This window comes from Dromaius novaehollandiae, chromosome 33 (genome assembly GCF_036370855.1).
Source record: "Dromaius novaehollandiae isolate bDroNov1 chromosome 33, bDroNov1.hap1, whole genome shotgun sequence".
NCBI lineage: Eukaryota > Metazoa > Chordata > Aves > Casuariiformes > Dromaiidae > Dromaius > Dromaius novaehollandiae.
Genome location: NC_088127.1, coordinates 1,071,515 through 1,084,965, shown reverse-complemented (window position 1 = coordinate 1,084,965; position 13,451 = coordinate 1,071,515).

Genomic DNA, 13,451 nt, shown 5'->3' with positions numbered 1-13,451 from the left:
AGTCCTGCACCCCATGTTGCTCCCGGTGCTCCCGGTGCTCCCAGTGCTTCCCAGTCCTGCACCCCGTGCTGCTCCCGGTGCTCCCGGTGCTCCCAGTGCTTCCCAGTCCTGCACCCCATGTTGCTCCCGGTGCTCCAGGTGCTTCCCAGTCCTGCACCCCATGTTGCTCCCGGTGCTCCCAGTGCTCCCCAGTCCTGCACCCTGCACTGCTCCCGGTGCTCCCGGTGCTCCCGGTGCTCCCTGGCAGCCTCCAGACCCCATTTTCCCCCCGGCCCTGGCTCATCCCGGCCCCTTGAGCCCCTCGGCACAGGCCTGCGGGGCCCTGCACCCCATGGCACGGCACGGCACAACACGGCACGGCACAACACGGCAATGCACGGCACGGCATGGCATGGCATGGCACAGCACGGCATGGCTTAGCATGGCACGGCACAACACGGCAATGCACGGCACGGCACGGCATGGCTTAGCACGGCACGGCACAACACGGCATGGCACGGCACAACACGGCGCGGCACAGCCCGGCACGGTGCAGCTGGAGCAGGAGGAGCCGGGCGGGCCCTGCTCCCGGCAGCGGCTTTCCCAGCGCCGGGCTTCTCCCGGGAGCCGTTCCCGCGTTCCCGCGTTCCCGCGTTCCCGTTTTAGCAGCCGCCCGGCGGCGGGGCCGGCAGCAGGCGTTGTCCCGGGAACGCGGCCCGCAGGAAGGAAGGAAGCGGAGGAGGAGAGCAGCGTGCGGCGGAGCAGCTCGGCTCGGCTCGGCGCGGCTCGGCGCAGGGGCCGGAGCAGCGGGAAAGCGGGAAGGCCCCGGCTCTCCGCACCGCCCGGCAGCCCTGGACCAGGGGGATGCGGGGGGCCGTGCGCGGGGGTGCCCGGGTGCCCCAGTGCGTGGGTGCACAGCCCCACAGCTGCACGGCTGTCCATGCGCATGGACACATGGGTGCTCGGGTGTACTTGTGCGCGGGTGTACTTGTGCTCGGGTGTACTTGTGTGCAGGTACCTGGGTGCACGGCTGTATGGATGCACAGGCGCTCTGGTGCGCGGGTGTACTTGTGCACGGGTGCACAGCTGCACGGGTGTACTTGTGCACAGGTGTACTTGTGCACGGCTGTATGGACGCACAGGTGTACTTGTGCGCGGGTGTACTTGTGCACGGGTGCACAGCTGCACGGGTGTACTTGTGCACAGCTGTATGGGCGCACAGGCGCCCTGGTGCACGGGTACTGGGTGGGTACAGCAACAGCCGGCTGTTCACAGTCCCTGTGCCAGGAGGTGACACGGTGCCGGCCCGTGCCGGGACTCCCCGGTGCTCCAGCCCGGTGTCGGCTGCCCGGCCGGGGCGTCCCTATGGATCTGGCACCGGTGGCACCCGGCCGGGGCGTCCCTATGGATCTGGCACCGGTGGCACCCGGCTCACTCCAGTCCTGGGGGGCCGCTGCCACGAGAACCCCCCCCGCGGCGCAGGGCCCCCTCGTCCCGCGCAGGGCCCGGGCCTGGGGCACCGGCACGGGCACAGGCACCGGGAGTGGGGCACTGGGAATGGGGCATGGGGCAGGGCATGGGCACAGGGCGCGGGGAATGGGGCACGGTTATGGGGCAGGGGACATGGCACGGGCACAGGGCATGGGCACAGGGAGTGGGGCACAGTTATGGGGCAGGGGACATGGCACAGATGTGGGGCACAGGCATGGGGCACGGGGAATGGGGCATGGGGCTGGGTGTGGGGCTGGGCGTGGGGCAGGGGAAAGGGGGCGTGCTTATGGGGCAGGGGACATGGTACAGGCATGGGGCACAGGCATGGGGCACGGGGAATGGGCATGGGGCTGGGTGTGGGGCTGGGCGTGGGGCAGGGGAAAGGGGGCATGGTTATGGGGCAGGGGCCATGGTACAGGCATGGGCATGGGCGTAGGGCCTGGGGCCGGCGTGGGGCGTGGGCGCAGGGCCATGGGGCACGGCTATGGGGCACGGCTATGGGGCACGGCCATGGGGCTGGCATGGGGCGCGGGAGCAGGGGCCGGGCGGCCGCGGCGGCCGGCAGCTGCTTCCCGCGGGCTTTGCCCCCGCGCGGCGCCGGCTTCCCGGCGGAAAAAGCGCCGCCTTTCCCAGCCTCCCGCCGCCCTCCTGCCCCAAATATTTGGATTTTTCTATGCCAACCGGGGCCGCGGGCGCCGCCCCCCCCGCCGCCTCGGCAAGACGCTGCCCGCTTTTTCCAGCCGGCGCCCGGCCGGCAGCGCCCGGCGGCTCCGTGAATCACCGCCGCCGGAGCCGGGCGCGGGCCGGCACGAGCGAGCCAGCCGGCAGCGCCGGGCCGCGCCGGGGCCTGCAGAGCCGGGGGCCGTGGGGCGCCCGGACGGTGGGGGGGGGGGCAGCGCTCTGCGGGGGGGCTCCATGCAGCACCCAGGGGTGCATTGCAGCGTGCCCGGCTCCACGTGACACCCAAGGGTGCAGTGCTCCGCGCTGGGCTCCTCATGGCACCCAGGGGTGCATTGCTCTGTGCCCAGCTCCACGTGGGCACCCAGGGGTGCATTGCTCCGTGCCCAGCTCCACGCGGGCACCCAGGGGTGCATTGCACTGCGCCCGGCTCCATGTGACACCCAAGGGTGCATTGCTCCGCGCTGGGCTCCGTACGGCATCCAGGGGTGCAGTGCTCCATGCCCGGCTCCACACGGGCACCCAGGGGTGCATTGCACCGCACCCGGCTCCTCGTGGCACCCAGGGGTGCATCGTACCACACCCAGCTCCATGCAGCACCCAGGGGTGCATTGCACTGTGCCCGGCTCCATGTGGCACCCAGGGGTGCAGTGCTCGGCACTGGGCTCCGCACGGCACCCAGGGGTGCATTGCTCCATGCCCGGCTCCACACGGGCACCCAGGGGTGCAGTGGTCTGCTCTGGGCTCCGTACGGCACCCAGGGGTGCAGTGCTCCATGCCTAGCTCCTCCTGGCACCCAGGGGTGCAGTGCTCCCCATGCGGCTCCACGTGACGCCCAAGGGTGCATTGCTCGGTGCTGGGCTCTGCACGGCACCCAGGGGTGCATTGTACCGCACCCAGCTCCATGCAGCACCCAGGGGTGCAGTGCTCCATGCCCAGCTCCGTGCAGCACCCAGGGGTGCATTGCACCATGCCCAGCTCCACACAGGCACCCATGGGTGCAGTGCTCTGGGGGTGTTGGTGCCAGAGCCGGGCTCTCCCCGCTGGCCGCCCGTCCGGCTTGTGCACGGGCACCCAGCTCGGCAAAGGCGGCTGCGCCCGGAGCCCGGTGCCCGCTCGGAGCCGGGTGCCCGTGCCGGGAGCCGGGTGCCGGCGCTGGGAGCGCGTGGCCGGGTGACGCAGGCGGCAGGAATGCGGCCCGTCCGGGGGCGGCCGCCCGCCCCGCCGTCACCGTCACCGTCACCGCCGGGAAGGGACGTTTCCGCGCCGGCCGCGGGGGTCCCTGCGCCACGGCCCGGGGGGGACGGGGCCGCGGCTGCGGCGGGCGAGGGAGGGGGCGGCGAGCAAGGGCGGGTGTGCGCGGTGCGGGGCGTGTGCACGCTGCAGTGTGCGTTGCAGTGTGCGTGTAAACGTTGCAGTGTGCGTGTAAACATTGCAGTGGGTGTAAACATTGCAGTGGGTGTAAACATTGCAGCGTGTGTGTGCTTTGCAGTGTGCATTGCAGCGTGTGCATTGCAGCGTGTGCATTGCAGCGTGCGTGTGTGTTGCAGTGTGTGCATTACGGCATGCGTGTGCATTGCAGCGTGTGCGTTGCGGCGTGCGTGTGCATTGCAGCGTGCGCATTGTGGCGTGTGCGTTGCAGCATGCGTGTGCATTGCAGCGTGTGCATTGCGGCATGCGTGTGCATTGCAGCGTGTGCATTACGGCATGCGTGTGCATTGCAGCGTGTGCATTGCGGCATGCGTGTGCGTTGCAGCGTGCGTGTGCGCTGCGGCTCGTGCCGGGGGGGCGTGTGCTCGTGCACCCCCCCGCAGCCCTGCGCACCCGTAAAATCAGCGCCTGGAAGGCCCCTGCCCACCCTGGCGGCTCCGCGGCCGCTGCCACCGCCGCCGTGGTGGCCGTCGCCGTGGTGGCCGTCCCCGTGGTGGCCGTCGCCGCGTGCCAGGGCCCCGGCGCTGCCATGTCCCGCCGGCACCGCGGCCCAGGGGAGGCAGCGGCAGGAGCCACCGGGTGCACCGGGATGGGGACAGGGCTGGGGACAGGGACCGGGCTGGGGACAGGGCTGGGGACAGGGCTGGGGACAGGGATGGGACAGGGACCGTGAGGGACCTGGCTGCATCTCCCCATGGGCACCAGCAGGCGAGGGGGGGGGGAGGACGTGGGGGACCCATGGGGACATGGGGGACTCGTGGGGACACAGGGACGTGGGAGACCCGTGGGGACACAGGGCCAGGCAGGAGGGACGTGGGGGACCCTCGGGGACATGGGAGACCCATGGGGACATGGGGACACAGGGCCGGGCAGGAGGGACGTGGGGGACCCACGAGGACATGGGAGACCCATGGGGACATGGGGACACAGGGCTGGGCAGGAGGGACATGGGGGACCCTCGGGGACAAGAGTGAGGGCGGCAGGGACCTCTAGGGACACCAGGACATGGAGCCGGGCGGGAGGGACCCGTGGGGACATGGGGACACAGGGCCAGGCTCAGTGGGGACATCCAGGCCTGGGGCCGTGCCAGAAGGTCACGTGGGAACACCGGGAGCCACGGGAACACCCGGAGCCACGGGGACACCCGGAGGCACGGGAACACCCGGAGGAGGGGGAACACCCGGAGCCGCAGGGACACCCAGAGCTACAGGGACACCCGGAGGCAGGGGGACACCCAGAGCCACGGGTACACCCAGAGCTGTGGCTGTTCCGGGAACACCTGGAGGCGTGGGGACACCCGGAGCCGCGGGTACACCCAGAGGCAGGGGAACACCCGGAGCTGTGGCTGTGCCATGGAGACACCCGGAGCCGCGGGGACACCTGGAAGCATGGGGACACCCGGAGCTGCGGGGACACCTGGAGGCGGGGGAACACCTGGAGCCGTGGCTGTGCCATGGGGACACCTGGAGCCGCGGGGACACCCGGAGCCGCAGGGACACCCGGAGGCGGGGGAACACCCAGAGCCATGGGGACCCCAGAGGCGAGGGAAAACCTGGAGCTGTGGGGACCCCCGGTGCCGTGGGGACCCCGGGGGTGGCGGTGGCACCGTCCCCCCGGCCGTCGCTGGCGCTGGCCGGGAGCGGAGGAAACCCCAAGGCTCCCGGCGGCCGCACCGTGTTTGGGAACTTCCAGGCATCTCCAGGGCGACGCGGTGACGGCAGCGCAGCCGGGCCGGATCCGGCGTGGGGACACCGCCTTCCCCCCCCCCACGCCGCCACCGCCGCCGCCGCGCCTGGCCCTGAGCCCACCACGGGTGTCCCCCCATGTCCCCGTGTGCCCCGGGGCGGGACCCCCAGAGTGTCCCCCCATGTCCCCGTGTGCCCCGGGGCGGGACCCCCGGAGTGTCCCCCCCCATGTGCCCCAGATTGGGACCCCCGGTGTGTCCCCCCATGTCCCCCTATGCACCCGGGAGCGGGACCCCCAGAGTGTCCCCCCCCATGTGCCCCAGATTGGGACCCCCGGAGTGTCCCCCCATGTCCCCCCATGTGCCCCAGAGCAGGACCCCCAACACGTCCCCCTGTGTCCCCCCATGTCCCCCCGTGCCTGGGAGTGGGACCCCTGACACGTCCCCCCGTGTCCCCCTGCACCCTGGAGCGGGACCCCCGTCGCATCCCCCCGCATCCCCCCCTGCACCCCGGAGCGGGACCCCCGTCACGTCCCCTGCGAGGGGCCGGGGCCGCGGGGGGGGCCGGGGGGGCCGGGGGCCGCGCGAGGCCTCGCCGCCCTGGAACGACCGCAGTGACGCGCTGCGGTTTCGCCGCTTCCGACGCCGAGCAGTGTTTAATGTCTGTGTGTGCGGCATCGCCATGGCGATCCGCCCGGCCGCCCGCTCCCGGCGCCGCCCGGCCCCGCATCCCGGCCTCCCCCCGGCATCGCCTCCATCCCCGGCCTCCCCCCGGCATCCCCCGGCGTCGCCTCCATCCCCGGCCTCCCCCCGGCATCCCGGCCTCCCCCGGCATCGCCTCCATCCCCGGCCTCCCCCCGGCATCCCGGCCTCCCCCGGCATCGCCTCCATCCCCGGCCTCCCCCTGGCATCCCCCGGCGTCGCCTCCATCCCTGGCCTCCCCCCGGCATCCCGGCCTCCCCCCGGCATCGCCTCCATCCCCGGCCTCCCCCTGGCATCCCCCGGCATCGCCTCCATCCCCGGCCTCCCCCCGGCATCCCGGCCTCCCCCCGGCATCGCCTCCATCCCCAGCATCCCCCTGGCATCCCCCGGCGTCGCCTCCATCCCCGGCCTCCCCCCGGCATCCCGGCCTCCCCCTGGCATCGCCTCCATCCCCGGCCTCCCCCCGGCCTCCCCCGGAATCGCCTCCATCCCCGGCCTCCCCCCGGCATCCCGGCCTCCCCCCATCGTCGCCTCCATCCCCGGCCTCCCCCGGCATCCCGGCCTCCCCCCATCGTCGCCTCCATCCCCGGCCTCCCCCGGCCCACTGAGCCCAGGCCCCGGCGTCGCCTCCGGCCCCGGCATCGCCTCTGTCCTCGGTGCCACCTCCAGCCCCAGCATCGCCTCTGTCCCCTGCCATCGCCTCTGTCCCCGGGACGCGTGTCCCTGCCGTCACCTCCATCCCCGGCACCGCTTCTGTTCCCGGCATCGCCTCCGTCCCCGGGACGCGTGTCCCTTCCATTGCCTCCATCCCCGGCATCGCCTCCGTCCCCGGGACGTGTGTCCCCACCGCCTCCGTCCCCAAGATGCGTGTCCCTGCCACCGCCTCCGTCCCCAGAATCGTCTCCGTCCCCGGGACGTGTGTCCCCGCCACCGCCTCTGTCCCCAGGACGCGTGCCCCTTCCGTTGCCCCCGTCCCTTCCATCGCCTCCGTCCCCGGGACGCGTGTCCCCACCGTCACCTCCGTCCCCAGGACGCGTGTCCCTGCCACCGCCTCCGTCCCCGGCTCCCCCGCGGCAGCACTCGGGGCTCCCTTGCCGCGACGCGGCAGGGATGGGGGGGGGCTGGCAGCTCCCGGGGCTCCGCACCCCCCTGCCACGGGGCGGGGACACCCGTGGGGTGGGGACACCCGCGCGTGGGGCGGGGACACCCGTGGGGTGGGGACACCCGCGCGCGGGGCCGGGCGGTTCCCGTGTCCCGGGGTCGGGGCGTTTGCAGGCAGCAGGACCGGGGGGCTCCCACGCGCGGGGCTCCCACGCGCGGGGCTCCCACGCGGCGGGACCGGGAGGCTCCCGGGCGGCCTCGGAAGGGAGCGGGGCGGCGCGGGGCGCGGGGCGGGCCAGGCCCGGCCCCTCCTCTCGGCGCCGGCCGCGGCCCCGGCGGCTCCCGGGGCGGAGCGAAGCTTTTAAAACGCGTTTCCCTGCGCGGAGGAAAAGTCAGCGACGCGGCCGGTCCCGGGCGGCGCCGATCCCCGGTGGGGGAGCACCGACCCCCGGTGACCGAGCACCGGCCCCGGGCAGCTCCGGTCCCCGGTGAGTGAGCACCGACCCCGGGCAGCGCCGCCGCCGCCCCGCCGCCAGCGTGGGAAATTCCCGGGCGCGCCGGGACCGGGAGCCGGGACCTCGGGCCGGGACCCGGGACCGGGATCCGGGATCTGGGGCCGCGCCGGGAGCCGGGACCGGGACCTGGGGCCGCGCCGGGAGTCGGGATCGCGGACCGGGATCTGGGTCCGGGACCCGGGATCTGGGGCTGCGCCGGGACCTGGGGCCGAGACCGGCGCCGGCACCGGGACCCGGGGCGGCGGCCGCGGCGCGGAGGCTCCGGCGGGGCCGGGGGCGCCCACGCGTGTCCGCGCCGCCGGGGGGAGGAGGGGGAAGGGGGGGCCCTGGCCGCCGCCGCCGCGCGTGATTCATCCTTTCCCCGCGGCGCTGCGTGTGCGGGCGGGCGCCGACGGGGCGGCCCGGCCTCGCCCCGCCTCGGCCCGGCCGCCGCCCACCGCTGTCCCGAGCTGGCCCGGCCTCGGCTGCCGCGCGCGGGGGGAGGGCGGGCGGGCGGCTGGCGGGAGGCTCCCGGGTCCCGTTCGGGGCTGCGCGGCCGGCGGGGAGAGGCCGCCCCGCGGGACAGAGCCGCTGGGGAGTCTCCGGTGTCTCGTTCGGGGTTGTGCTGCCGGCGGGGAGACGCTGCCCCGCGGGACAGAGCTGCTGGGGAGTCTCCGGTGTCTCGTATAGGGTTGTGCTGTGAGCGGGGAGACGCCGCCCCGCGGGACAGAGCCGCTGGGGAGTCTCCGGTGTCTCGTATAGGGTTGTGCTGCCGGCGGGGAGACGCTGCCCCGAGGGCCAGAGCTGCTGTGGGTTCTCCGGGGTCTCGTATAGGGTTGTGCTGCCGGCGGGGAGACGCTGCCCCGAGGGCCAGAGCTGCTGTGGGTTCTCCGGGGTCTCGTATAGGGTTGTGCTGCCGGCGGGGAGACACCACCCCGCGGGACAGAGCTGCTGTGGGTTCTCCAGTGTCTCGTACGGGGTTGTGCTGTGAGCGGGGAGAGGCCTCTCCACGGGGCAGCGCTGTTGTGGATTCTCCGAGGTCTGATATGGGGTTGTGCTGCCGATGGGAAGAAGCTGCCTCGAGGGTCAGAGCCGCCGTGGGTTCTCCAGTGTCTCGTACGGGGCTGTGCTGTGAGCGGGGAGACACCACCCCGCAGGCCAGAGCCGCCGTGGGTTCTCCAGTGTCTCATACGGGGTTGTGCGGCCGGCGGGGAGACACCACCCTGCGGGCCAGAGCCGCCGTGGGTTCTCCAGTGTCTCGTACGAGGTTGTGCTGTGAGCGGGGAGACACCACCCCACGGGGCAGAGCCACTGTGGAGGCTCCAGTGTCTCATACAGGGTTGTGCTGCTGGCGGGGAGATGCCGCCCCGAGGGCCAGAGCCACTGTGGATTCTCCAGTGTCTCGTATGGGGTTGTGCTGTGAGCAGGGAGACACCACCCCACGGGGCAGAGCTGCTGTGGATTCTCCAGTGTCTCGTACGGGGTTGTGCAGCCGGTGGGGAGACACCACCCCGCAGGCCAGAGCCGCTGTGGAGTCTCCAGTGTCTCCTATAGGGTTGTGCAGCCGGCGGGGAGACGCTGCCCCGAGGGCCAGAGCTGCTGTGGGTTCTCGGGTGGCTCGTACGGGGCTGTGCTGCCGGCGGGAAGAAGCTGCCTCAAGGGTCAGAGCCGCTGTGGGTTCTCCAGTGTCTCGTACGGGGTTGTGCTGCCGGCAGAGCAGGCTGCCCCGCGGAGCAGCGCCATGGTGGATTCTCCAGTGTCTCGTACGGGGTTGTGCTGCCGGCAGAGCAGGCTGCCCCGCGGAGCAGCGCCATGGTGGATTCTCCAGTGTCTCGTACGGGGTTGTGCTGCCGGCAGAGCAGGCTGCCCCGCGGAGCAGCGCCATGGTGGATTCCCCAGTGTCTCGTATGGGGTTGTGCTGCCGGCAGAGCAGGCTGCCCCGCGGAGCAGCGCCATGGTGGATTCTCCAGTGTCTCGTACGGGGTTGTGCTCCTGGCGGGGAGAAACTGCGCTGCCAGCAGCACCGCTGTGGATTCCCCAGTGTCTCGTACGGGGTTGTGCCCCCGGCACGGTCCCGGCGCGCGGGCACCAGCGCTGCGCTCCCCCCCGGTCACGGCTTCCCAACACGCCAGCGCTTCCTATCGCTGCCGTCGCTCCCTCTGCGCCGAGCTGGGGCCTCGCTGCCGGCGAGCGCCAGGTCCTCGGCAGGGTCCCGGCACGAGGCCGCCGCAGCCGGGATCTGTCCGGCTCCGTCCGCGTCCCGGCCTGCTCCGGCAGTTCCTCCCCGCGCGGGACCTCACCTGCGGGCCTCGCGGGGGCCCAGGCGTCCGGGCGGGCTGGCGTACCGCCACGCGCTGTTTGTCCCTCGGTTTGGGCCCTTTCCCCCCGTTTCCCTTTGAAGCGTGCGTGCTGCCGGAGCGACGGGGATGTCGGACCAGTGATCCCGCACGGCGATGCCGGCTGCACGCGGCCTCCGACGCGGCGCGCCAGGACGCCTGGGTCCCCTCGGCGGCCGTGGGACGGGGGCACGCGCACGGGCACCCGGGGACAGCGGCGAGGGCAGGGGGTCCCGTCCCCCTCCCCACGGCTCCCGGGGCCGGGGACAGGCGCGTGCCGGGGGCTTGGGGACGGCGCTCGGGGGGGGGCCGTGCCGCGTTTCTGGCGGAAGCGACTTCCCGCTCGGCTGTTTCCTCCCGGCCGACGGGAGAAGCGGGGCCGGGACCCGCCCAGGCCGCCGCGGAAGTCGGGGCGAGCGCCGGCTCTGCGTCGCGGGGGACTTCGGGACGTCCCCGGCATGGGGGGGGGCAGCGCCCGTCCCGCCGGGTGACACCGCTGTCCCCACGGGCCGGGAAGGCGCCGCCAGCCCGGGGGCGGCACGGGCGCCGCGTGGGTGTCACCGCCGCGGTGACGCCGCTGCAGCACGCCGCGGGCAGCGCTGGCTCCCGGCGAGGGCCTGGCCGTGGATGCGGCCGGGGAGGCCCCGGTGCTGCCGGGCTTGCACAGGCGTCTGGGCTTGCACAGGCGTCCCACTTTGCACAGCCGTCCGGGCTTGCACGGCCGCCCCAGCTTGCACAGTCGTCCGGGCTTGCACCGGTATCCCACCTTGCACAGCTGTCTGGGCTTGCACAGGCGTCCCACTTTGCACAGCCGTCCCGGCTTGCACAGCCGTCCGGGCTTGCACCGGTATCCCACCTTGCACAGCTGTCTGGGCTTGCACAAGCGTTCTAGCTTGCACAGCCGTCTGGGCTTGCACAGGCGTCCCACTTTGCACGGCTGTCCGGGCTTGCACAGCCGTCCGGGCTTGCACCGGTATCCCACCTTGCACAGCCGTCCGGGCTTGCACAGGCGTCCCACTTTGCACGGCTGTCCGGGCTTGCACAGCCGTCCGGGCTTGCACAAGCGTTCTAGCTTGCACGGCCGCCCCCCCCCCCCTTGCACGGCCGCGCCGGCCCCTCGCGCTCCCCCATGCGCCGTCGCCGGGCGGAGGCCTCACGTGTCCCCTCCGCGTGGCACCCCCGGCCGTGGCACGTGCCAGCGCCGTCCCGCGCCGTGACTCAGCCCGCGCTCCCGCCCTCCCCGCCTGCTCGGGCACCGCGGGGCCCAGGCGTCCGGCCGGGCCGGGTTATTTTTACCGGCGGCCGCGTCCCGGCCTGACTCGGGGCCTGGACGCGGGGCCAGACCCCCCCGTCGCCGCTCCGGGGGCGGGAGGGAACCGGCGGCGGGCCCAGGCGTCCGGGCCGCGGCGGGGACCCCGGCGGCTGCCGTGCCTCGGTTTCGGGGCCGGGGCCGGGCGGGGGGGGAGCGGCGCGGGTGCCAGGGCCGGACCCCACCCTGCCGCGCCGCCGCTTCCGCCCCATCTCGGCGCGGCCGCCGCTATTTTTAGGGCCGGCGCGGAGCCGAGACGGCGGCTGCCGGCGGCGGCGGCGGGAGGGGGGACGCACGGGGCGGGGGGGACGCGCGCCGGGGCCGCGGCGTCCCGCTCACGGCACCTTCCTCTCCCCAGGTGCCGCCGGGGGACCCCGACGCCGGACGCCGCCCGCACGGGGACGACGGGAGCCGCCGCCGCGGGCCCAGGCGTCCGGGGGGCCCCGGCGTCCGGTGGCTGCGGTTCGCCGCGGCCGGCGGCTTCGAGGAAGCGGTGTCGGCCGGGCCGGCGGGCAGCGAGGGGCTTGCGGCGTGTCCCCCCCCCCCCCGGCGTCCCCCCCCCCGCCGCCGCTGCCGCCCGCCGGGGTTCCTGGCGATGCGATTTGTTTGCTCTGCTGCCCAAAATCACATTGCCAGGGATTTCCAACGGGCGCCAGCTCCCGCGCCGAGGACGGAGCCCCCCCCCCGCGGGGGCCAGGGCCGGACGGGGGGACGCGAGCAGCGGCCGGGACGGGGGGACGGACTGGGGGGGGCGGCTGCGCCCGGAGCAGGGGGACAAGGGGACCGGCTGTGCCCGGGATGGGGGGACGGACGGGGGGACATGGGGACCGGCTGTGCCCGGGACGGGGGGACGGATGGGGGCTGCGGCCACCCCGGGCAGGGGGCTGGAGGGGACGGGGGGGACAGTGGCCACCTGGGGCAGGGGGACGGGGGGACATCGGCCACCCAGCCCTGGGGGATGGAGGGGACGGGGGGACAGCGGCCATGGGGGACAGGGGGGGACAGCGGCCGCCTGACCCCGGGGTGCAGGGGATGGGGGGGGACAGCAGCCACCTGGGGCAGGGGGATGGGGGGGACATCGGCCACCCGGCCCTGGGGCACAGTGGGACAGGGGGGGACAGGGGCCACCTGGGGCAGGGGGACGGGGGGGACAGTGGCCACCCGGGGCAGGGGGACAGGGGGTGACAGTGGCCACCTGACCCTGGGGTGCAGGGGATGGGGGGGGACAGCAGCCACCTGGGGCAGGGGGACGGGGGGGACATCGGCCACCCGGCCCTGGGGCACAGCGGGACAGGGGGGGACAGGGGCCACCTGGGGCAGGGGGACGGGGGGGACAGTGGCCACCCGGGGCAGGGGGACAGGGGGGGACAGTGGCCACCTGACCCTGGGGTGCAGGGGATGGGGGGGGACAGCAGCCACCTGGGGCAGGGGGACGGGGGGGACAGCGGCCGCCGGGGCGCAGGGCTTAGCCCACCTGTGAACAGCGTCTGCGGCCGCCTCCTGTTCACAGTGGCTAAGTTCCGCTCCCCGGGGCCCTGCCGGCGGCGGGGGGGGCAGGGGGGGGCCGGACGCCGGGGCCCCCCGGACGCCGGGGCCCGCTCTGGGCGCTGCCTCCCGTGCCTACTGAGCTGATACGCAGTTGCTTTGGTTAAACTGGCTCAGTTCAGCAGGAACAGGAGTCTGGCCCCGCGCGCGCCCGACCCGGGGCGGGGGGGGCACGGCCGGCGCCCGGACGCCTGGGCCCCGCGGCGGGAGATGGGTGCCCGGACGCCTGGGCCCCGCGGCGGGGAGCGTCGCTTCCTCGTTGGCGTCGCGGGCGATTAGGGGACTGCGGGGAGCCGGTCGCGCCCGGGCTGAGTCACCGCGGGCCCAGGCGTCCGGGGCGCCCCGCTGCCTGCCCGGGCTGCGGCGGGGGCCCAGGCGTCCGGGCCGCCGGCTCCCCCCTGCTCCGAGCGCGAGGCCCCGCTGCGCTCGGCAGAGGACCCAGGCGTCCGGGCACCCGCCCAGCCCCCGCCGGCAGCGGAGGCGCCTCCGCCATTAAACTTTTTCCCAAAATAAAGCCGAGAAGCGAGTCCATAAAACGCAGGAAATTTCAGGGAATTTCCCTGATGTCACAGCGCGGGGGGGGGGGAGGGGGGCGCCCGGGGCGGGGCTTAGAGTGGCCACGCCCACTCGGGGAGGGCGGGGCCCACGCGGCGGCCTCACCCAGGCGGGGCGGGACTTGCCCACGTGGCCCTTGGGCGCGG